The 23,305-nt window shown below is 40.7% G+C and overlaps 1 protein-coding gene across 1 annotated transcript in view; it reads right to left on the reverse strand.

The window, feature by feature from the left end:
* Positions 1–19,598, reverse strand: part of SORBS1 (sorbin and SH3 domain containing 1) — a 119,706-nt gene extending 100,108 nt beyond the window's left edge. The window contains exon 1 of the mRNA XM_050899426.1: positions 19,476–19,598. The gene's annotated coding sequence lies outside the window, so the exon portion shown is untranslated. The remainder of the gene's footprint in view (positions 1–19,475) is intronic.
* Between the last annotated feature and the right edge of the window lie 3,707 nt (positions 19,599–23,305).

Consider the following 23,305-nt stretch of genomic DNA (forward strand, 5'->3'; position numbering starts at 1 on the left):
CAGAGGGTTATAAATAGGTTGCAATGATTTGCAAACATCTTCCATTTATTTAAGGGTAGATGTTGGGCTGAAGGTGTCCTGAAATCTTTTTTTTTCTGGCAGTATGAGGTCACTGTATAAAATTTACGGCAAACTTAGGACACATCTAAAAATCAATAGCAGGCTTCCAGTGATTTGAGAACCTCTGAAGTGCTGAACAGATGGAAATGAGAAAAGGAACGGTGCACTGCATGGGGTCACTATCAGCTCACAGAAAAGCTGACACAGGCATACTGTCCATGAGCTGTGTAACTGATGTGAAACGCCCCTCTGCTTTCTCTGTACATTAGCTCCATGTTGTGATGAAACTGCAAGCGTCTCATGGAAGCAAGTTGCATTGCTTGCTTCCATCCCTGTCTGCGCACGTGCTTACACCCCCTCGTGTTTGCATATGTGCCTATTTTATTTTTTCCACTGAGACTTTATAAATGGAGTTGTTTTTCTCCTTGTTGCTCTTCTAATTCAGAAATTAGTCTCAGACCCTGAAAAACACGATCTGTTCTTGGCAAAACAAAGGGCAAATGCTAAGGCTCTCGATCAGGACTACAGGAAAAGAAAAATGCTTCCTGTTCTAAAGAACAAATTCATGTTTCATATTTCTTTAAACCTCATGTTGTTTTGATGTCTTTATATGTAACAGAATAAAAGAAAATTGATTGTAATCACTATGAGAAAAATTCTCATGAGATTCCCTGCCAACTCTGTATCTTGTGCTTGAACACTGCAAGCAACAAAGTAGCTGGCAAAGTTACATCAGGTATGAATGCAACCTTCAAATGGGTGAAAACATCTCACTAAGAAACATCTCCTGCTCAGACAGCATTTCTAGGAGTCTAAAACCAATTAAACAGCAGCTCTCAGAGGATCAGTGTTTGGGCCAGAGCACGCCAAGTTACAGCTCCTACACACTGCAAGGTACTGCTACTGGATGCTGAAGAGTGGAACACAGGACACAGTTTCAAGGCTGCTATGGTTGCTGCTGGACTATAGCACCCTGCCTATGGTGATAGGGCCCCACAAACATGATTTAAGACAATTCCTGCTTGTCTCAAGCACAGGAAGGGAGTAATGGAAGGAGCAGCTCTGGACCAGGTACATGGAAGTCCTGGGGACCACAGAGTTACCTGGGCTGGGACTGATAATGCTCCAGGCAACAGCCACAGAAGAATCAGGCAGACTCTTGGAGCAGCCGCCCAGAAAATCTGACTCACTAAGCAATGTATAATTAAATAATACCAAGGAACCTTGAAAGATTGGACAACTGAATCAAATCAATGCTTAAGAGACTAAAAATGACAAACATACATTGAGGTTACATGGAAAGATTAGAGGAATATTTAGCTGGAAAAGATAGAAGGAAAGAAGAAAAGCTGATTGATTTCAGGCTGCAAGTGAAGTAATGAATGAATAATTGTGAAGCAAGATTGGGATGTGCCGATTTATTTTGATCCATGCTATAAAAAGGCAGTATATGTAATAGATACTCTTTTATAAAAATAATTTTTAAAAGGTGGCATAAAATCAGCCTGAGGAATTTATTACCACAGGGCAAGGAGGGAATACTGTAGGGAAATAGGTTTACTGGCTTTCAAAAAGGATTAGACAATTATATTAACATAAATAGTACTTACAGCTGGGAGAGCTACATGAAGAGTTACAAGGATAATCAGCCCAAAGGCTTCGCTCTCTTCCATTTGCAGCCCTGTACTTGTGCCTTCAGGCAGGGTCTGCCCTTTCTGAGTCATTGTTGGAATTAAAAAGGCTGTAAAATTCTTATTTGGCCCTTACATGGTCTTGTGTGTGACTGGCGCCCAAACCGTGGGGGAGCACTGGTTCAAGTTCTCCTCAGAAGTTTTGGGTTGTGCCAATGCCAGTGAGCAAGCTTACAGTTTTGTCTGGCTATTCCTCCAGCATGCTGGAAAGCTAACGAGCACAGCAGCAAGTTGCTTACTTTTGCTCAAGAGTCCTTCTCCCCCTAAAGTCTGCCCCAGCTGTGACTCAGTCTGCTCCTATGAATGAAGATAAGCACCAAAAAACTCCATCTTTGGTCTTCATACTCAGACCACCACAAAATGCACAAACTTTGACAGAGATTCATTTCTCGTAAAGCGACTTTAAAAGCCACCCTGTCTTCAACAAAGCCCTGGTGCTAAAATACCAGCCCAGATTTTTAACATCCACTCTTTCAGTAACTGAAATAGTTCCAAAATGTCACTGCAAAAATACTGAAGTCTTCTCGCATAGCTCTAGTCAAGTAATAACATTCAGTCTTTAACCGAAAATCTCCTGGGGGATTCTCAAAGCTTGAACCCATCCAGAATTGCCCACAATCACTTATGGAGCTGCTTTAAACCATATAAAATCTCCCAGTCAGTTAAGAATGGGTACAGCACAAAGTGCCACCTCCCCATTTGATACACCCTTGGGCACTGCACATCTAGTATGGTGCTGTCAGCTCTTATAATGTGTGATGTTTTCATAAAGCCTCACCTGATGGAAACAGAAGATTGCATGAGAATCTCAGCTTTCATCTAAAATAAATAAAAAAACAACCCCCAAAATAAAATGAGGGAGTTACTGACACTCACGGTGAAGAGAAAAACGTGAAGAGCCAGAAAGGATCAGAACCAGAAGGCAAACAAAAGTAATTCTAACATATATTCTTACATGACAAACAAAACCCCCTCATAATTCTTTAAGTAAAATCACTTAATCTGAGGTAGGGGGGAGCCACATGCTGGTTCAAGAACATTTGAAGTGGCAATAGCAAGAACATACAACACATGACTTCACACCATCCTCCAGGCATTCTCTCTTGAGAAACACAGATCCTATTTTAATGCAAAATCCTACAATATCAAAGGACAAGGGAGGGGAGAGTCATAAAATAAGAAGCTGAAATGCTGCCAAGCAGAATGATTTTCTAAATACTTGGTGACATTTCTCAGGAGCCACTGCCTCCCTTTGATCATCGCATGAGTGCTCTGGGTGCTGCTGGCAGGACAATGCTGTGCTTGGTTGAGGATCCCCCAGCACAGCTCGGTCACTTCCACCTGTGCACAGAGACCCAGAGCAGCAAACACCTCAGACTGCTGCTACATCCTGCCAGGTGTCAGGTGTAGCTAGAAAGAGCCAAACCTGAATAAAATCAGAGGTTTTCTTCAGTCTCTTGGCATTGAAGCCTAATGTGTCCAGTAATCCCAAAAGCTCAACAGAGGGGAGAGTTGAATCTCAAAGAGAACACTGCTTTCCCATCTGTCTTCCATGAACATACTTGACGGGAAGTTCTGTCCTCCTCTCCTGATGCAGGAGGACGCGCCTCAGTCAGCCAGGACTTGAGAAATGTGAGAATGGGGTGTCAAGCTCAGCGAAAAGAAGGCATAAGAGTCAAAGCAGTAGCTCTCCTTGGGTCCAGCTCCTTTCACAGTTTATTCTGCAGCAGGCACGAAACAGAATTTGATCCTGCCTCCCAGGAGGATTTCCCTCCCTGTGAATCAGGGGACACTAACCAGTTGCAAGTCAAATGTGGACTGAATGCAGAAGACCCAGCCATGCCAACTCTTGTGCTTGGACTGCGATTCCCACAATAGCTGGGTTTTTCTGTGAAGTCTGAGCTGCTGTAGCTCATGCAGTAACCAGGAATCTTGGGTTTCAACTAAAAAAAAAAAAGTTTTGGGAATGCCTATTTTGCACAACGCAGGGCTATACAGAACTACGTGAACGAGCCCTGAGCTAGCTGCTACGTAGCTATGTCAGCACTGTGCTCCGGGCACAAGGCAGGCTGCTCCAGGTTCCCAGGTGAGATCAATTAAGTGTTCATGTGGGTATTTCTACTGCGAAGGTACACGAGGCCTAGGCACTGTTTACTTCTCACATTCCTAAAGACTGACTTCCCTTTAGAGGCCCTGTTTATTGCCTCTGAAGGCCCAGGCTGTCAGCATCATCCTCTAGAGCCACTACCTGCACTTTCTGCAAAAGTGAGCACTATATTTCCACTGCAGAAGAGCTGTAATGGCTCCATCATCTTGCAGAGTAGGTATGGCCATCCTTAAAGGGCTATTTCCTTTTTCTTTTGTTTGCTTCTTTTGTTTTGTTGGGTTTTTTTTAAATATTCATATGGTTCTTTAATTAAAGAACCTCAGCCTTCTTTGTGGCTACAGAAAATAAGTTTGAAAAACATTATCAAAGGCTCAGAAGAAAACAAAAATTAAAATGGCATAGAAAGATCCTGGCACTATTTAAAAATCCAAGTACCTCGTAACAGATTAACCACAACAATCATGTTATTGCATTGAAAGTTCTAGTCATTGGGATTCTATCAAAATGCAGAGGCAGATACACTTCATAGCTAAATATCCCATAGGATGTGAGATATAATGGTAATCCAGTTAAGAATGGAGCACACCTGCTCAGGTTGTGCAGAACATCTCTCAGAATTTCTCTGTCTACAGGAACAGCACTAACAACATCATCAATGTTTCCTCATCCTGCACTGGTACGTTGGCCCCTCACATTTTAGAAGTGTCACTCAGGATGGTGAAAGGGTAGTACAACAGCATGACCGACCTATCTTCGTACCTACTCCAAGAGGTCACTCGCCAGAATAGATGATATCCATGAACCTGAATAACTGGCCTGTTCTTGTATTTCCTGTGAGACATTATTAAAATATTCATATCTGTGAACTAGCCAAGCTTTGATTACTCTCCTCTTGTTTACAGCTTTGCATAAAATGCAAGCCGTCAAGTCATTTTTCAAATTCTGTAAGCGTACTAAACTTTCAGAACTAATCCTATAAACTAGATTCTCTGGGCTTTCAGAGCTTCCCTAATATGGTCATTAAATATCTCAGAGATGAGGACACCTCACAAATACTCAAATGAACTATAAACTCTTCAGACTTATCATTAAAAAAAAAAAGGTCAGAGACAAAAGATATGGCAGATTACAAATTGGCGCCAAGAGACAACTAAGCCATGCGCTTGACAAGAGCAGCAAAGATGTCTAGGACAGCGCAGACAGAACAGTCAAATATGGTTGCAGAATTTCAAAAGGGAGGAAGGATACTGTTGTAAGGCTAAGACAAAATTATCCAGTACTCTTGTGATTTGTAAATGGTTCTGAGGTGACATTGCTCCATTTTTCCATTTTTAAAAACAAGTATTAAAATCTGAGAAGCACATGAGTAATTTATCTGGTATTAGACATCCAGATCAAACTCAGCTTGTTTCTTATTCAGTGTTGCATAAAATTCTAGCAACTCTTACTGATGTCTTTGCAAATGTTTATACATTTAATCCAAGTCAAAACTTTCAACCTGAGACAGTGCTGCCATTTATGAGACCACATCTTGGTTAGATGAATTCTCTATTAACTCTGTGCCAGATCTTGTGCAGAATGTCTTCCCCTTCAGACCTAAGGACTGAAATTTATACCTAAAGACTCCTTTGACTTCATGGAACTTCACAGGCTAGACCAAATCAGTGCTGTGGAGAAACAAGCATACTAACAGAAAGAGGATAAACTCTCTTCTCATTCCTTTCACCCATCCATCATCTATCACACCTGCACTTTTTTAACAAAGGTGGGGAATTTAGGAGACACTCCCCATGTAAGCAGCTCACTTGTCCTAGCCAAGGGGCTGCTGAGCAGAGCCTGGCCATGCATTCAGAAGTGGAGAATGGTTTGGCTCAAGCAGACACTTTCCTCTGGATGGTAAGGGCTAGAAAGACCTTTGGAACATGACTTCATAGTAAAAGTGAACCATGTTTCAGAAGACCAGTAACTCAGCTGCTTTGTATTTGGCTATAATACGATAAGACATATTTTTTCCCATCCATCCATTCAGATAATAAAGGGCTTGGCTTTATTGTAACACAGCTGGGCTAGCTATAACAATGCTGAGCCAAAACATTTTCAACAAGTTGTTCAAACATTATTAGTTTTGTCCTAAAAAGAGCAAGGTACTCGCTTGTCTTGGGGTTTACTAACTAAACAGATGTTCAAACATTAACAAAGACATGCAATGTCCATTAGCTAAGCTGCCAGGATCTTGGGAACTTCCATTGCATTGTACTCCTGTTCTCAGCAAGCGTAAGCCAGCATTGTTCCACCACATTTCCCTGTAATCGGAGCAAACAGAGCTGCTCCCGGCATGACAGGACTGGAATGAGTTAGGAAGATATCCCCATTCCAACGACCAATATCAAGAGGCACGCACCATTACAGACTCAGTTCTTTGTTTCTTGACTGCTAAAATCTGTGAGGCCTGTACGCAGTGAAGGTGACTGCGCTTAACTGTTATACAGTCATTTGTAATGCATACTCATGGCCAACATATTTTACTCCTGAAACATGTTCAAGCCTTAGAAGGAGAACTATTTCATTCTAAACTCTCCATAGCTCACATATGGTATAGAAGCTCCCAGCTGTTACGTGCCAAGAGAAGCTGAATAAACTTTCACAATAATTATTAAAAATTTTCTCCTCATTTCCCACATTTTATTGAGCCAGACGCTTCTTGCATTTTTTAAAGTAGAGCTCAACAGAATAGTCTAAGGAGGCTCTCGAACAGTTAGAAGTATGCACTACTTAGACTGTCAAGGCATATCCATGCCATGGAGGTAACTACATGAACAGTCTCTGTCTATTGAGCCTTAGCTTCACCCCAAAGTCACCTCCACATTGGAAGAATTTCTTAGCCAGGCCCACAGCTTTCCAGAGCCCCTTTAGCCAGAAATTATCACACCTTTTTGTCTTGTTGATGATGTAGTGATGATAAACCTTTTATGTTCAGGAGATGAACCTGGCATATTCTATGGCAAAACATCCATTGATTTCAAGGCATTTTTATGTAAGTCAATTCTTGAGCCCCATGTTAAAAGCAATAAAGCAGTAGCTTTTTTTTCAACAGGAATAAGACCAGGACCCTTGAAAAAGGAGGGAGCTGATGAAGGGAAAGCAGATCTGCTGAGGTACTGATATGAAGTATGATCCACGACTAACTTTACCAAGGTTGTGTCAGTGCAGTTATATCCATGCACTGGGATCCTGCTGTTTCTTTTTAGAGAATGAGGGAGGTGGAGTGATCTCTGTCCAGAAGGTGCAGGTTTTCCATAACTTACATTCACAGTATGCACATATTTCTGTCACAGTGTACCAGTGATACATTCTTCACGTGGACCTCACCTGACTTCTTGTACAAATTAACCCTCTCTTGCTTTGCTATCAGAAAATTGTCATATAGTAACAAGGAAAGAGGAATGCTGCATGTGCTCTGTGAAGAGGTGGGTGACGAAGCATATTTTAATGTACTTTAGATTACATATCTGAGAGTGAGTTATCTCAGTTGTACAGCATGAGATCTTCCATAGAAGACTGACTGATTCGCTGAGGTCACCGGTACCTGTGTTTCCTGGAAGGACACAGAATTCTGCAACACAAAGAAATTCTACTCTAGTAACTTCTGTGAACCAAATTTGGATGTATGCTGGCCCGTTTTATTCTCCTCGTCATTTGCATAATTCATGGGAAAGTATTCAGGAAGCCTAACCCCAGATAAGTAAAAGGACAAATTCTAACTTACAGCTTTCAGAAGTCAAAAGTCCATATATAGAAGATGATACAACAGATTTGATACTGGTAACTAAACAGTATCTGCAGTTAATTAGCTTGCAGTGTTTGAGATGTTTCCTATGATAGCTTTAAGGAAACAAACAAGGCCGGAACAGTTGACATATTATCTTCATGCATAACTAAATTGTATCACAAATCAGAGACCTCCCTATCAGCAGAAAAGCAGCACTGGCCCTAACCACATCAGGAAGTTCCAATAGCACTCTGTGTTCCACAAAACACTGCAGGAGCTCTTCTGAAACAGGAGCGTAAACTCACTTTCACCTTCTGTCAAATCTCATCATTCCACTGTATCACACAGAGAACTGTCCCAGAGGTTCAGTCCAGAGGTAGGTCTATCACCACCACAGGCTGGCCTCAAGCAGGTGGGAGACAAGGCATCTCCTTGGGGGTTCACAGCTTTTCCACTCTCCATTTGCCATTCAAAGCTCTGCGCTTTCCTAGCCCCAGGGTTCTCCTTAGCCCAGACTGAGTAGGCTGTATTTCACATCTTTGCTGAAGTAAATCACACAAATGCTTTGCATATTTGGCAAGCAATATCCTTCCCCAACCTCTTCTATAACTAGATGCCAAGTCATGCTGTTTTACTGACTCAACTGCTAAAAATCAGAACAGCACTTTCCACAAAGCCCACATAGCTCTAAGACCTTAGTTTGAGGGGTTGGAGATTGTGTCTTTTATTCTGAGAGGATGACTTAAAGTCAAACTGCCTCACCATGAGGCACTTTTGGGGGTATCAGTGCCCTTAAAGCAGTATTTTGTCACACACCCCGCTCCGAGCCATCCCTCATTCTTGGCTCCTGTGCACAGAAAACAAAGGATGTCTTCTGTGGGCCAGAGGTAGCTATGTCTTGCAGCAAGTTGGCTTCCACCAGCACTCTTCAGGAAGCAGAAGGCAAAAGTCAGCACAATGCTGCTGTTTACTGATCATGGTACCTTATAACACATCTTGTAACACACATGGTAATTGCCCAGAGTTGCAGAGGCAGTATTTGATTATGAATTGTTTGTGACAGGTGACAACGCTGTTGGCAATTAGTCCGAACTGCCATGCAAATTGCCAGCGGCAGCCTATTACCAGATATAGGCCTGTGAGGAGACTCACTGTGAAAACAGACTGAGTGCACTGTTACCTTCAGGGCTGGCTGCCAGTTCCAAATGTCAGGGCTGTGCTACTGCAGGTCTCAGAATCCTGTCCACCATATGAGCCACTTGACATCTTAATAGGCTTGCCAAAACAAGGAGGGTTAGCTATTCAAACCCCTATCTCTCTCTTGCATCAACAAGTCACTTGTATTTTAAACACTGCTAACAGTACTTACTGACTATGCAGAAGGGTGATCAACACTCAGGAAAGCAGCCTTGCTTCTGTCAATGCCAGCACGATAAGTAAGGTGAAGAGGAAACAGAATGAAAATATTTAAGCCTTATTTAGTCTCAGCAAAACCTTGGGTAGTTCAACCTGATCTACTGCCAACCCGCTACATCTGGACTTGGTTTCTGATGAAAGCATCTACAGAAACAAATAAAGTGATATAATCCAGTCCTAAATAATAAGCAAAGCTTAGAAATAGTCTGTCATGACAAATGGAAACTATGCTGTTACAAATAGCAAGAACTTGCCCGCTGATGCAGTAAGAGAACTGCTATCAGTGCTAAAGTCCTGGCACTCTCTTCTTAAAGAGCACTGCAATGGGAACGGTAACGCTGCATTTCAGTTGGAACAAAATGATACATTTCTACAACATATGTCATCTCAACAACTTCATAGCAACTCTAAGCCGAGAAGTCCCTATTACTATGACTATGTAAGAGTTGTCCCTGCTCTGTCGATGGACAAACTGAAGCACAGGCAGGATGTTTTGTCTAAAGTCCCAAAGGAAGCCACAAGCGGCCTGATAAACTGAGTCTACAGTGCAGTCAATTGCCAGTAGACTCCTGAAACAACAAAGAGCATCCTTAATGATACAGCAAGCCCTCTCCAGGCTCTGCTTCTCTAAACATCCAAAGTGATTTGGGGCTTCACATCTACAATCAAGATATTAAAAGTTAATTAATATGCTTATACAGTGAAGTGTTGACACCCTTCAACAGACACACGCCACAAACGTGCCTAGAGAAGCGCGTAAACAACATAATGAAGAAATTGGATGACTCAGAAGAGAACTGCTCTCTATGTAGTAACTGCTCCACAACAACAGGATCTTGAAAGCAGTCCAGGAGTGAACAGAAGTCACCTCCATATCATAACTTTGTTGGACTGTGTGAAACAAGTTAGCTGCCCAGTGCCTTACAAAAAGGAACTCGCCACACATGCATGGAAGCGCCTTCCATCCAAACTGGCCCTACCAGGAAACAGCTCAGGTAGCATCAGCGAAGCAGCTCAGCAGATGGCAGAGTGGAATCTGACATTGCAACTACCTGTAGTACACCAGGCCCCTGACTCAAGGAATTCAGTATGCCTAGCAATCAAACCAGGTTTTCTTTCCTCACCAATGCAAAAACGGAAGACAAGGACACAGTATCTTACTACTACTCCTTCCTCCCACCCTTGACAAAATGAATACAAACAGAATGCAAGCCCTCCTGCTGGAATGATAAACTGGGTCTCCCCACCTACTGTTTGTTAAGGAACACCCAGTACAGCTTGGACGCCAGCAGGTCCAGGTTTCAAAAAAATACAAAACCAGGATTTATCCCTGCAACTATTTAACTCTGTGCACATGATCACTTTCACTAAACAGAATTAGGTATTACCATAACTTTAGGGATGTAAACAGCTGCAATTGCAGATGGCTTCTGACGCAGCACATCACTTATGCAAGTGCCATCGGACTTTACTAAACAGATTTAACTTTGCCCTAACTTCCTCTGGATACTTACATTCTTTGCAAATTCATAACAATAAGTTTTCACAACAATTATGTTGTGTGTTCAAAGCAGAACTGTCCATTCCTAATTAACAACTTTACATACGCAAAAAGGTGCAACATCATTCAGCTCCAATTAACCACCAAAGATACCATGCACCTGAAGCATTTGTAGCACAAAACTCTAATCTTTTTAATTTTTCAGAAATTTTAAATCTTGCAGAGAGCTGCAGTTTTAATTATCTCTTTATGACCCTCTACTTTCTATTTCCCAACAAGACCAGCTACCCAGTGCTTTCCAGCAGCAAGAATCTTCCCCCCCCCAAAAAAAAATGTTGCCAAAGTGTGGCTTGCAAACCAGCCTACACATACAGGAACTTTGTAAAACATAATCCTCACTCAAGATAGCAATTAGTGATGTCATTGATTCTAAACATGGACATTTCCTAATGTGCAAACATGACGGATAAATAGTAATGACAAGATCCACTTCACCTAACTAGAGTTAACCAAATGTCAGGCATCTAGACAGTTACCTCTGCAGTCAATGGCGAGCAACAAGGGCTTTGAGAGGACAAGTCATCCTGTCCTAAGGCACGTAAGCTGGAATGAGTCACCACATGGCAGTGCTTTTCTTTCTCTACTCACTATACAAAGAACCTGGAAACCTAGTCTTTACACAAAGGAGTGAGATTTACCTCCCCCTAGCAAACACAGCAATAAACCCTCTGTCATAGCTGAGATGGTGGCAACTAGCTAGATGTAGATCATAGCACACAGGCAGTAGCCCCTATTTGCAGGGCTGCTCTCATTCCCTGCTACATGGAGGGAATCCTTTACAAAAGGAAAGGGAATGACTAGCACTGAACAGCCATGCAGATTTCTTTTCCCACCAGAACAGTATATATGTAGTTAGGTACTGTCAGCTTGTAGTAGACTTAAAGCTGTGCATTTTAAAGTTGTGGTTTGTGTTTTGGCAGAGAGGTTGTTTGGACCCAACCACATTTGGTGCAAATACCACAGCTGAAGGTGTCAATTTCAGACTGGAAATGTGGTTGTACTTAAAATATAGACCAGGCTACGCTGGAATATTTGGGATCCCATGGCATTAAGATAACTAATCAAATGCCAGATGGCACAGTTCCTTGGTAAAAGTGGTAGGTCTGGAACACTAAAACAGCACTTTCATAACATGGTCACCCTTTCACCTTCCCAAAGGTCCCATGGAGGCTGTGTGGCTGAGTGTTCAAATGAGGCTAAAATCCTGGCACCCTGCTCTGATACAAATGAGGCCAGAGCCCTTTTCTTAAAAGCTGGGTTTGGGTCTAGATTCCTCAGGGGAAATCTGCACCCTGGCTGCAGCCATAGTCCTAAGGATGGTTATTCAACACTGGTGGTCTCTGGATACAACCTCTTTGGAGTACTGGGGGATCTGGACAACTGTATGAACTATAAAATACCGTAGCCAATAAAGTGCAATGCATTTAAACATAAACTGCTTAACATATGCTGCACTGGACATCTGAGATGGTAAGGAGTCCTCTCAGCTAGCTACACGGTTATTGGAAAAGTGCTGATTCACTCATTTCCAACCTGCTTTACTGCTTCTGTGTTAACAAACTCCAGTTTTCTAATTGTAAACCAGGTTGCATTCCAGAAACAGTCAATATTATTAGCTGTATTTAATAATCTGTTCTGGCAGATTCTGTTTATTCCAATGTTGACAGACAAAAATACAACATCAAGAGAAGGAAATACAGATTAAGTCCATGAAAGATTTATGTACATTATTGGTCATGTAAATCCAGAGACTGCACTAAGGAATGGAAATGGAATGAGATGTTTCCTGAAGTAACATTTTAGATCATGATCATTTTTGCACTATACTCATTTATTTAAAAGAGACAGCAAAAGCCGTATGCCTCAAGATAACCCCCCACTTTCACAGAATAACCATGCTGCATTCTTTATTTAGGATCTGATTTTGCAATTTCATACACAAACAGCCTTTTCATGAGCAAGTCCACTGACAGCAAGGCAGTTGCTCATGTAGGCAGGGATTTCTCTTGCAAGCAAAAGTTTGCAGGCATCTCTTAGTATGTGTTTGTATGTTCCTATTAAATTGACGCTTACTATCATGGTCTCTTAACTTATCTAACAATCATTTCAGCTCATGTAACAAGAACATCCTTAAAATACATTTTTATTTTTACTTCTGTTAGCACTTCAATACAAATTGAGCGATGTCATCATGAGCTACAGGGTGTGGTATTAATTTGAGCTCTAGAACGTCAACAGGAGAAGAAAAGGCAGTTCATCGTGGTAACAAAACGCTCCATTATCAGTCTGAAAAATACACGTGGCATTTAGAAGACAGCGATCCTCATATCCTTGTGAACTTTCGCAAGGATCTGTTACAAAATGCCATGAGCAACTGATAGATTGTTGTAGTGTTGGGAGAGAAAGAAATTGGCTCACATCAACAGTCTTGTGACCTACAGCATGGTTAACACGGGACTGAACACCCTCCCACAAAGATGCAGCCCTGCACATCAGAAGTCCACACCACACTTGGGGCACAAATTCACGATCAATACATTGTTTGTCTTAATAAAACCAAATTACTTGGATTTGGGGATGTTTCTCAGAGAGATATAAAATACCATAAAAATTTTTCACTGATCAGCAGACAAATTAATTCAAGTTAATGATGCGAATTGACACTTATGCAGCACTGGACATCTTCAAACGGCTGTGCAAACATTAAATTAGCTTTGCTGCATTTGTATGAAGTAGGTACGTGTTATGAGGCTTATTTTTACACTGGAGAAACAAAGAAGCACAAATTGAAATTTTTAAAAAGCTGCTGTTTGTTTAATTTTGCTTCCACCAAAACCAATGGAAAAATTGTCAGTGCCAGATTTGCATTTGCATGGGGTCCCTTTATACCCCTCTGACAGGGCAAAAAGCCTCATTTTAAGGATCTTGACCTTGCCAGGTAGTGTAATGAAGCCTTAGTGGAAATAAGAATTAGGCCTCCATCAGCTTGAATGGGAATGGATTCACATAAGCACTGAGTGCTTTTGAAAATCCTGCCCACAATAGCTAGATGATTTGACCAATATGACACAACAGGCTTGTGACAGAGACAGAATGACAACTCAGTTTGTCCAACACTAGTGAGCACTAGACGAAATCAGCTGCTCTGAATATGTTTCTAGCTTGGAAGACGGCTCAGTCACACAGAAAACTTTAAATTATTTTAGAGGATATTTTAAAAATAGAAATGGGTGCAAAACATTTGATCTGATAGTTCTGCTGACCATCCATTACTAACCTGCTCAAAAGTAAGTGCTGTCTGTGCTAAGCTACTTTAATGGGAGAACGAGATAGATCTGCAATGGGTGTCCACTGTTAAAAGAAGGTGACATTAACCAAGTTATTTCATTAATGCGTGTGTAAAAGATGGGCAAAGGCAGAAAGGCTGAAGGAATCTTATAGAAATAAGACCCCAGAAAAGGATCCTGGCTAAGAAGATGGGCCCAGATGGAGGATTGCGGCTAGCGACCCTTGCTGGATGCAAACGCACTGCATTCACTGTATATGGACACTTATTTCCACTAGCTTCCAGCATGATTAAGGCTGAGAGGTGCCCTGTGTGTGAATATATACGTATGACTTAGGACTGAAATGCTGTTTCAAGAAAACCACCCAAGTTTGTTTAAAACTCTATCAGTTCAGTAAGTTGTTCCCTCCATCCTCCCCCTCCACCCCCAACCAGTGGTTACACTTTAACCATGTATGGAAGAGATTTCAAGGTCTGAGTCATTAAAACCTACAGAGAATAAAAGAACTTGGCAAATATGAAAGAAAAGCATTTTAAATGGCTCCGAGACAGCCTGCTCCCTCTTGCTACTGAAGATGTGATAGATGAGTTGCCATTTATGTGTAGGAGCTGACAATTTGAGGTTTTGGACAAGTCTATAAACTTAATTACATGCAACGTGCCCCAAAAATGGTTCAAAATACAAATTATCATGTCAAAAACTGTGGGAAACCTTTTGATCTTACTAAAAAGAAAAAAAGAAACCAACATTTAAAGTAGTAGTCTTGCGTGTTATCTGCAGACAAACTTCCTGCCAAAAATGATGGTATTTTTGGATAGTTTCTTATTTACAACCCTTCAGTGTGCATGAAACAGTGATGTTTTGCCATTTTTAAGAGTGGCTGATCACATGAAAAGCTCTAACAATTTAAAGTTACAATCTCCTCTCACAGCACATGACTTATTGGGGAGAACATTACAGCAGTCTTCCTCTTCCCTATAAGAAACAGACATTTCAGGAAGGAAAAAAAAAAACCAACAAAAAACACCACAACACTTTAAGGAAAGACCCAGGATACAGGAAATGTTATGTGGAAGCTTACACAATGATAAGACATTACCCGTAAGCATGTGGAATTTATCAGGGACTACATCCTGCTCCTGGTAATACTGTAAGATGCAAATGAAATTAATGGATATGGGTTTTTTTTCCCCTCCGTATTTTTAGAAGACATTTATGCACACATCTACCAGATTTGCCTTTATGAAAAACAGATTTTCTGATGACACTGAACTTTCAAACCTTTTAGGATGTTGCCATTCAGAGTGTTACTAAGTAATCACAATTCAGTGTGACGTTTCCTCCCTGAAGATAACTCAGCAGGACTCAGATTCTCAAAGAGCTCATGGAGGAACTGGGATTCAGGAAATCTGAGCTTTATTCCCAGCCTTCTGCAATCCCTGCACTACAGAGCAGTGTCTCATTTTCTCAATTAAAAAACAGAACTAAACCCACCAGTCTCCTTTTCAAGCACTTAAAAAATTGATCAATACTCTATAAAAGCTTTACACTTTTATGACCATGTTAAGTACTCAGTCCCTCCATCTCCAAAAAAACCCAGATTTTGACATTTATTTGCTGTGTTCTCCTGGAATATTCCAGCTAACATTTACACCAATTCAACCACAGCAGCATTTCCCAAGAGCAGAGACTTCACTTACTCCTGTGTCAATCCAGAATAACTGATTTCAAACTCAGTTACTCCAGGTCTCAGTTCCATTGCTGTAAATCCAAGTTATGGTCCTCATCATGGAATCTGATCCATGTCAGTACTTGCAGCCGTACAGATCCCAACCAGAAAGAGTGCCTTCATCTGCCCAATCACAGAAATATCTGGGATGAATAACGCAGAGAAAGACAGGTCCAAAGTGATTCCTAGTGCCATTTGATTTCTGATGGCATCATTAATAATTCCTTTACTTCCACGAATCCCACCTTCCCTCCTACCCCAGCCATTCCCTGATTCATAACATGAATAAATTGGGAAGAATGAGAATACTGAGTACATTGAAAGAAAAATGCACCTATACCTTTTAATTACTTCATGGATGACAGTCTGTCTATGCATACTATCCACAAGAAAGTATATTATTAAGATAATTAGTACTTTATTCTTCATAAAATACATTCATTTCATATAATCTTTAAAGAATCACTCACACATCACACAGAAAATCATATACTTAAACAATACTCCCTACCAATCTTTTCACATTTTACCTATTCTCCCCTACTCATTAATGAGGACCCAGATCTGCTCTTTACCCATTTTTCTTCAACTTTTTTTTATTCCAACATCAGAATCAGCAGAGCTGAAACTTATTTTGTCACACAGAAGGTATCAGGACACTGAATAAGGATGAAGACTCTGAAGAGCTATCTGAGAGTGAGCTGCAAAACAGGTTAGCAAAGATTTGAGTGCCAAAAGCTTCTCATAACCTTGCAAAATTATGAGAGGCAGACAAAAGAGATAGGCTTCATAGTTTATTCTCTGTGAAAATTAAGTGGGTCTTACGAGTCTTGGGAGCTCAGAACATACAACTGTGGGAATTCAGAAACTAATCAAGTCAGGGGCTGGATGGGGTTTCTTGTATGACAGGACACCCCTGAGTTATGTGTTCTTGGCCCTGGAGAATCTACCACATACAGAGCCAGCAGATTTTAATGGAATCTAAAAATAATTTATAAAGTTACATTAAAACATATTCATGTGCTAAACATTACTGCAGCTTGCCTAGTAGGGGACATCAACACATAAATCTCTGCTTCCCTCCATTCAGATATTACCAGAACTTACAATCAAAAATAAGAGACAAATATCTCACTTCTGTGGATTAATTGGAGTAAAGTGAAGTAAAACAGACACGCCCTATGTGACAGATGTGACTCTTTCCTAATAAAGCTTTCAGCAGATCTTTAATTCAGCATATGCCTTCTGTATGGATAAATACAGATGATGCAGCTACCTGAGATAATCTGTTTTCATATTTCAGTATTTTTATTACAGCATTATCTAAAGGTCCAGTCAAATCCTATCCCTAATGTGCTAGGTGTGTACAAGATTACAGTCCTTATCAGACTAGTTCATAGCCAATACAGACAAATGAAGCATTATTACATTCACAGGTGGGGAAACTTAATGCAGACAGATCAAATAACATACTAAAGATCACACAGAGCGTGTGCCACAGAGTTAGGTATTAAACTTATTCCTCCTAGTGAGCCCCAGTTCACTGCCAAAGCTCATTTTCATCTGCCACAGGACAGGCTGGACAAGGCTGCTCTGTCCACTTATGCTTGCATCTAGTTATTTCTCTCTCTCTTGTTGGCCATGGACTATAGGTGTGCAACACAGTAAACTACCATGTGATGGTCGTATAGAGAGGATATTTTGCATAAGGGGAGACCATTCAGTCACCTCAGAGGAGTCTCACAGAAAAATCTCTCCTGTAGAACAGGCACGACGCGCTCTACGAGGTGCTTTAAAAGCTATTAACCACACTCTGGGTTCTGGCTCTAGAACAGTTCAATAGACTGCCTATATTGAACTATTTGCCTCAGGAAGTTGTGGAATAACAAACTTTGTCATTTAGACTTCAAGAAAATCATCTGGACAAGCTTAACAGGAAACTGAGGCACAGTGTTCAGTATTGTTCAGCCCCGTGAGCTCAGACCATTAACAGTCATCTCCAGTCACTGATGGGAGAACTGGGAAGGCACTCATAGCTGCTTGAGAAGGCCCTGCAGAGTGGGACTCCTCTTCACTTGGGAGCAGCGGCAGGTAGCCCTTTATTTGCAACAATATATAATATAGTTCCAGCCTTTCAGAAAAACCATAAGTTACTAAGCAAGAAGATGAATACCTAAAGGAAACATTAAAGTTGAAGTCCATCATGAGAAAGAGACAGGGTTACTATCTTCAGCTATCACCCAAACCTACTTAAATCAAAAAGTGTTTTTTAAATGATCCTGGAGTTACCGTAACCTCTATCTGCTTAATTTAAGCCTGGTTTTCCCAACCAGAACAGACAGGCTCATAGCCTGGAACTATATCAGAATGAAACACAGATTAGCTGCAGTTTTGATTTCTCAAACCAAAGCCTATAAAAGAACTCTGGTACCCAAGAGCAGTTGTTGGGCTCCTCTATACAACACAGGCTACCTGTGGCCATAGGAACACCCAGAGTACCCATACCCCATTTTGGGAAGCACAGGCTATTTGCTGCCATGCAAATCTCAGGTGAGGTGAATATTGCAAGGACAGAGGCAGGTGATTACTGGAGTAGAATAAAATTGGAAAATGAGAGCAAAGATCCTGCCCAGATATCAACCACAATGCTTGTCTTAAAGTCCAAGTGTCTGCATGCTCACAGAGACTGGAACTTTTAAAATGAAAGGAATTCTCCCATATTTATGCCAGCATAACCAAGAAAGACCTAGCCTTAGGTCTCACTTAAAATGTTTTAACTGTGTAACTAATTATTAAGTCAAATCATCAAGTTTGAGTCTGGCCCTAAATGGTTCCAGCTGCCGCAGCAGAGAAATCTAGAACCAAATGCAAACTTTAAGTTTCTAAGGCTTAATGTCAGCCTCAATTTTCTGTTAAATTAAGACAATAATTTCAGCCCCAAATTAATTAAGTTATTAAGAAGGCCTGAAGTTGAGCCCATCTTACTCCCAGTTTTAGTAAAAAATTTCTCAACTTGAATTTGCAGTTAGACACATGGCATCTCTTTTACTTTTGTTTCAGGATGTTCATTTGGGGAAATTTAACAGGCAAGAGATGCCTATCTGAGAATGGAATCAATCAGGAATGCAGTTACAACAGAAAGAATTTCAGCAGACCATAAAAGAGAAAGAGAGGAAAAAAGAAAACCCTGCTACAAGAATAGTCCAGCAAAATGCAACTGTAGTGAGTTTGGGCTGCTTCCCAGTACTCCAGAGGGAATTCTGCTATTTGCTGAGTTTAGTGAATGTAATCTAGTGCCGAAGGAAAACCAGCAAAAAAAAAAAGTGCCGCTTTCACCATTTTCTCAGTTCTGCTTCGTATGAGAAAGCTTACAAAAGACAGAGAAATTATTGTATTACTGTGAAAGCAGACAGAAACTTGCAAAGCAGATGTTCTCAGCACACATAAGATGGACTGATTAGACACTGAATAAAACTATACAACCAGGATAAAAAAAAGTCACTCAGCAGGCAGAGATAAATCAAGAAATAAGGGACTCAAAAAGTAGTTTGGAAACAACATCTGTAGTGATAAGTAAGTCTCATTTTGTTATACAGTAAAAGGGAATCAATGCTTTCCACTACACATCATACACACCACCATTTGAGTTACCTTCCTCCAAGAATCTCAGTATGCAACTTTAGGGAATTTATAAACCATTCATAAGAGATATAAACAGTTAACAGGAAATGTAAAATGAAGTAATTCAAACAGAATCTACCTCCAAAACCAATAGATACTCCACAAGTTATTTATAGCAGAAAATTTAGAAGAGATTGGAAAGGTCTTAAATCTTCTGAGGTTTTAAATACTTACTTCTTACAGCCAAAATCACATCAGTTGAACATCCAGGAAAATTTTAAAAAGCTTGCATTAAGGAGCTTAACTAGCTGAGAACATGATGTAGCCTTTCCTTTGGACTGTTCAGCCATAGGCATTTACTCATTCAACAGAAGCACAGAGCGTAATACTGTAGTGCAGCCTTTTACGTAGGGATGCCAAGGAGGGGGGGAGAGAGGGGAAAGCCCTTCCCCAAAGGTTTTAGTTCAGCCCACTCATTAAAATACAGAGTGGAAACAGCTGCCATAGAAAGGAAGAGGATGTCCAGGCAGTTTTTTATTAAGTTTCTTAGGTGTAAAACGGTTTCATTCTGGAATCTCAGTAAGAAAAATATTTTTTCTTCTGAATTTCATTCTTCCTCTGCATTGCTTTTAAAGAAACTGGCTTTAACTCAGCTCAGAAATAAGTATAACATAGTGGATAGTCAGCTTTCCGTTTTCAAAATCATTACATCTCACTAGGGGAAAAAAGATCCCTAAAAGATCCTCCCTCTCCTCCCTGCAAGGACTGGTATAAGTACATGTGTGATTTATAACACTTAAATCTTCATGTAATGTAATACTCAATTCATCTCAAATGACTGCCCACCAAGAAGTCCCAAGCAAATAAATTGTCTATTAAATCGTGAAAGGCATCAACAATGCTAATCTGGGAACAGCAGCTCATTCCTTCTGATAACACAAGAACTAAGGGCCACTGAAAGAAATCTTTAGGCAGAAGTTTTAAAACAAACAAAAGGAAGTACTTTTTCACACCATACATAATTGGATTGCAGAGTTCATTGCCCCAGGATCTTGTGGAGGTCCACTGCGTGAGCAAGCTCAAAAAATGAAACTCAAAAAAATGAAAGAACAATCCTAAGCTAAAACTCTTAGCTTGGGAAGTTATTAACCAAAAGTTACTAGAAGGTGCGGATATCTCGGGTGAAGTAGCAATTTGCATTTGCCCTCTACATTAACCCTTCCCCTAGACCTGTGACATTGACAACTGCCAGAGCAGCAGACTGCATTAGAAGCACCTTCGAGCCACAACTGCGCCCGTTCTTATACTCCCATTTACCTAATTTTCACAAAAGTCCTTAATGAGAAATTGTCTGTATTATTAGGTCCATTTCACAGATGGGGAATTAACTATGTACATTAAGGCCCAAAGCAACACAGCTCTTTGGAAATTTTGACTAATAACCACAATTCGACAGTTATGTACTACCCTTAAAAGTCATTCTGAAGTGACTTTGTACTTCTCAAGGGCAGCACCTGAGGTGGCCTGCCTTTCAAATCCCTGCACTTGTGACTCTTCCCTGTTCACTCCAGTATAACTACTTTCATGAGCAGTTATTCACTAACAGGAGTTTTTCCATAACGATTTCAGCAGCTATTACTCCTATTTTCTACTCTCTCTGCCTACAGTTACAAAAACTAATGCATTCTGATAGTGAAATCCTATTGTAGCAAGCTATTTTAATACATACATGCTTTTTATATATTGTCAAATAGCATTTTTCAATGTAAGGCAAGCAGACAATCACTTGGGTAATGGCTGTTCTTACAGCAGCAACTAGCAAATAGTTTGTGCAATCAAGGTTGGGTGGGGTTTTTTTTTTTTTATTAAGAGACATACTTTACAAATACCCTTGTAGTGGTCAAGTATTCGCTGTGTGGTAAAAGGCGTAACTGCCCACTGGCCCTGCTGGTTCAACAGCTGGTCTTAATTAATATTGAGAAACAAGATATTCTTATGCAAAATAAGCAAATTGACTTGAGATCCTTTTCAGATCAGGACTGAGAAAAGCAGCCACAAACTCTGCTTCCCTTCTCTGCTCCTAATTTTAAACAGGGGTTTCGTAGCTGTTTGTCTTTCTTTGTGTGTTTAATGTTTCCTGGAGGCCTGCAAAGGCATGCAAAATATTTTAGTTCAGGGCCTCTATACGGTTGTAATAGGAAGTAGATGTCTCCCTTAAAGAGATGGGTTAGTATAGAAATAGAGATTATCTGAATGACAGCAGAGTCTTAAGTGTTTATTTCAAAGGGAAGGAAAGGACAGATAAATATTTACTGCTTTCCATCCACATCATAGAATACAGATGCTGCCTATTTTTGGTTACGTCTTGTCTAAGTAAGCCAGGTTAAGGTCTGGTACTGTTCTCTTTGTCAGAATTTTTCTTCATGTTAAAAAGAAAGTTCTGATGCCATCTTTGCCAGATAGGTCCTTTAAGCTGCAGAAGAGCCTCATAAAGAGAAAGCTGGTTCCTAAATCCTGGGCTGGTTGAGACTTCATGCTTGTACAAGATGTGTGGTCACCACAAACTAGCAAATCGCAGATTTTTTTGGTCTACCTGAGAAAATGCATGCTACCTGTGCAAGGCTTCACACCTACATTGAAATAGCCTTTTGGGAAAATTCTTGAGTGTTTCAATGCTAACAGGTTGAAAAATAGTGAAGACACAAATGTAAACAAGGCTTTGTTTCTTACTCCTATCCCCTCTCTCACTTCACCCAACCTGACAAGTACATGCCATCCCCTCCCCAGCAGGGCAGGGGATGATAGAGCAAGAACAGATGTTCTCTTTCCTCCCGCACAAGCCCTTATCAATAATCTTCACGTCTTGATCTTTGACCCATTCATGGCAGCAAACTGTAATCCTGAGTCTCCTTCACCACTGTTTCCTCACAGGTCCATCCTTTCTCTCTTTCACTTTACCATGTACCCACTGCTAGAGAACCAGCAGAATTAAAAATAACTCTAGGACAATTTGCCTTTCCTAGATGCAGTCTTACCTTCCCTTCTTCAAGGCTTGACTAAAACTGATGAGATCTCTCTTCCCCACCCCTTCTTTCCCTCTTTTAATTAAAAGTTACATGGTAAATCAAGAGGAATCAAGAAGGGCTTAGAGGAAATCTCATTATCTTCGTTTAGTTGCAACTACACCTCTTATGTCAGAAGACATTAAGGAAATTACTGATGGAGTAACCCATGTAGGTGCAACACGGTGGAATGCTGGTTATCGAAACAACAGCCAAGGTGCAATCAGATACTCTGTTCAGTAGATGAATGAGAGATCAATACACTGATGGGACATGTTCTGGGGTGCTTCTGTGTCCACAGGCATTCCTCTTTGTACAGCAACTCCATCAAAATCTCCTAAAACAAGCAGACTTGTGACAATTCAATACCTGGATAGGAAGTCCCTTAGGTGTTACGGAGGGAGATGGTGGTTCAATAAATGATGTTTTCCTCTGAACAAGTGCCATAGCACAAAGCCTTCAAACACAAGTGTTTTTACAGATCAGGAAAGTCGCTATAGTGTTTGAAGGTGCAACTGCATAGCCTTCAGCATGCCCAGTTGATGAGAGTTACATCTGCACTATGAGCTGCAACAGCGTAACAATTCATTGCAGCAATTGCAATCCAACAAGATTTTCTGTGCAGTTCCTCAGAGTTTTCATCTTGTCTCACATAAAAAAACCCCATTTTTTATAGTAATAAATCAGGTTTGGGATATCAGTGAGTTTCTCACAATTCTGTTTCCTCCTTACCCTCTTTTCAATTGGATGGAGCAAAGAGATGAAAAGGAAAGGAGAGCAAAGGTATTTAGGTTAGGGAAGGAGAAACAGAAAGGATAGGAGAACAGTTTTTCAAGGAAAGGAAGGGATTTCAAAGCTGGAAAGTGAAAAACTTTTGGTTCCATTCTGAAAACATAATGCAGTTAATCCTGCCATTAAAACTCAAGATCTTCTTTTGCCACATTTTGTTTTACTGTTTTCATCAGCAATTGTTTCTTTCTGGAAACATTGAGATGGAGAGGG

This window comes from Gymnogyps californianus, chromosome 6, assembly GCF_018139145.2.
Source record: "Gymnogyps californianus isolate 813 chromosome 6, ASM1813914v2, whole genome shotgun sequence".
Lineage (NCBI taxonomy): Eukaryota > Metazoa > Chordata > Aves > Accipitriformes > Cathartidae > Gymnogyps > Gymnogyps californianus.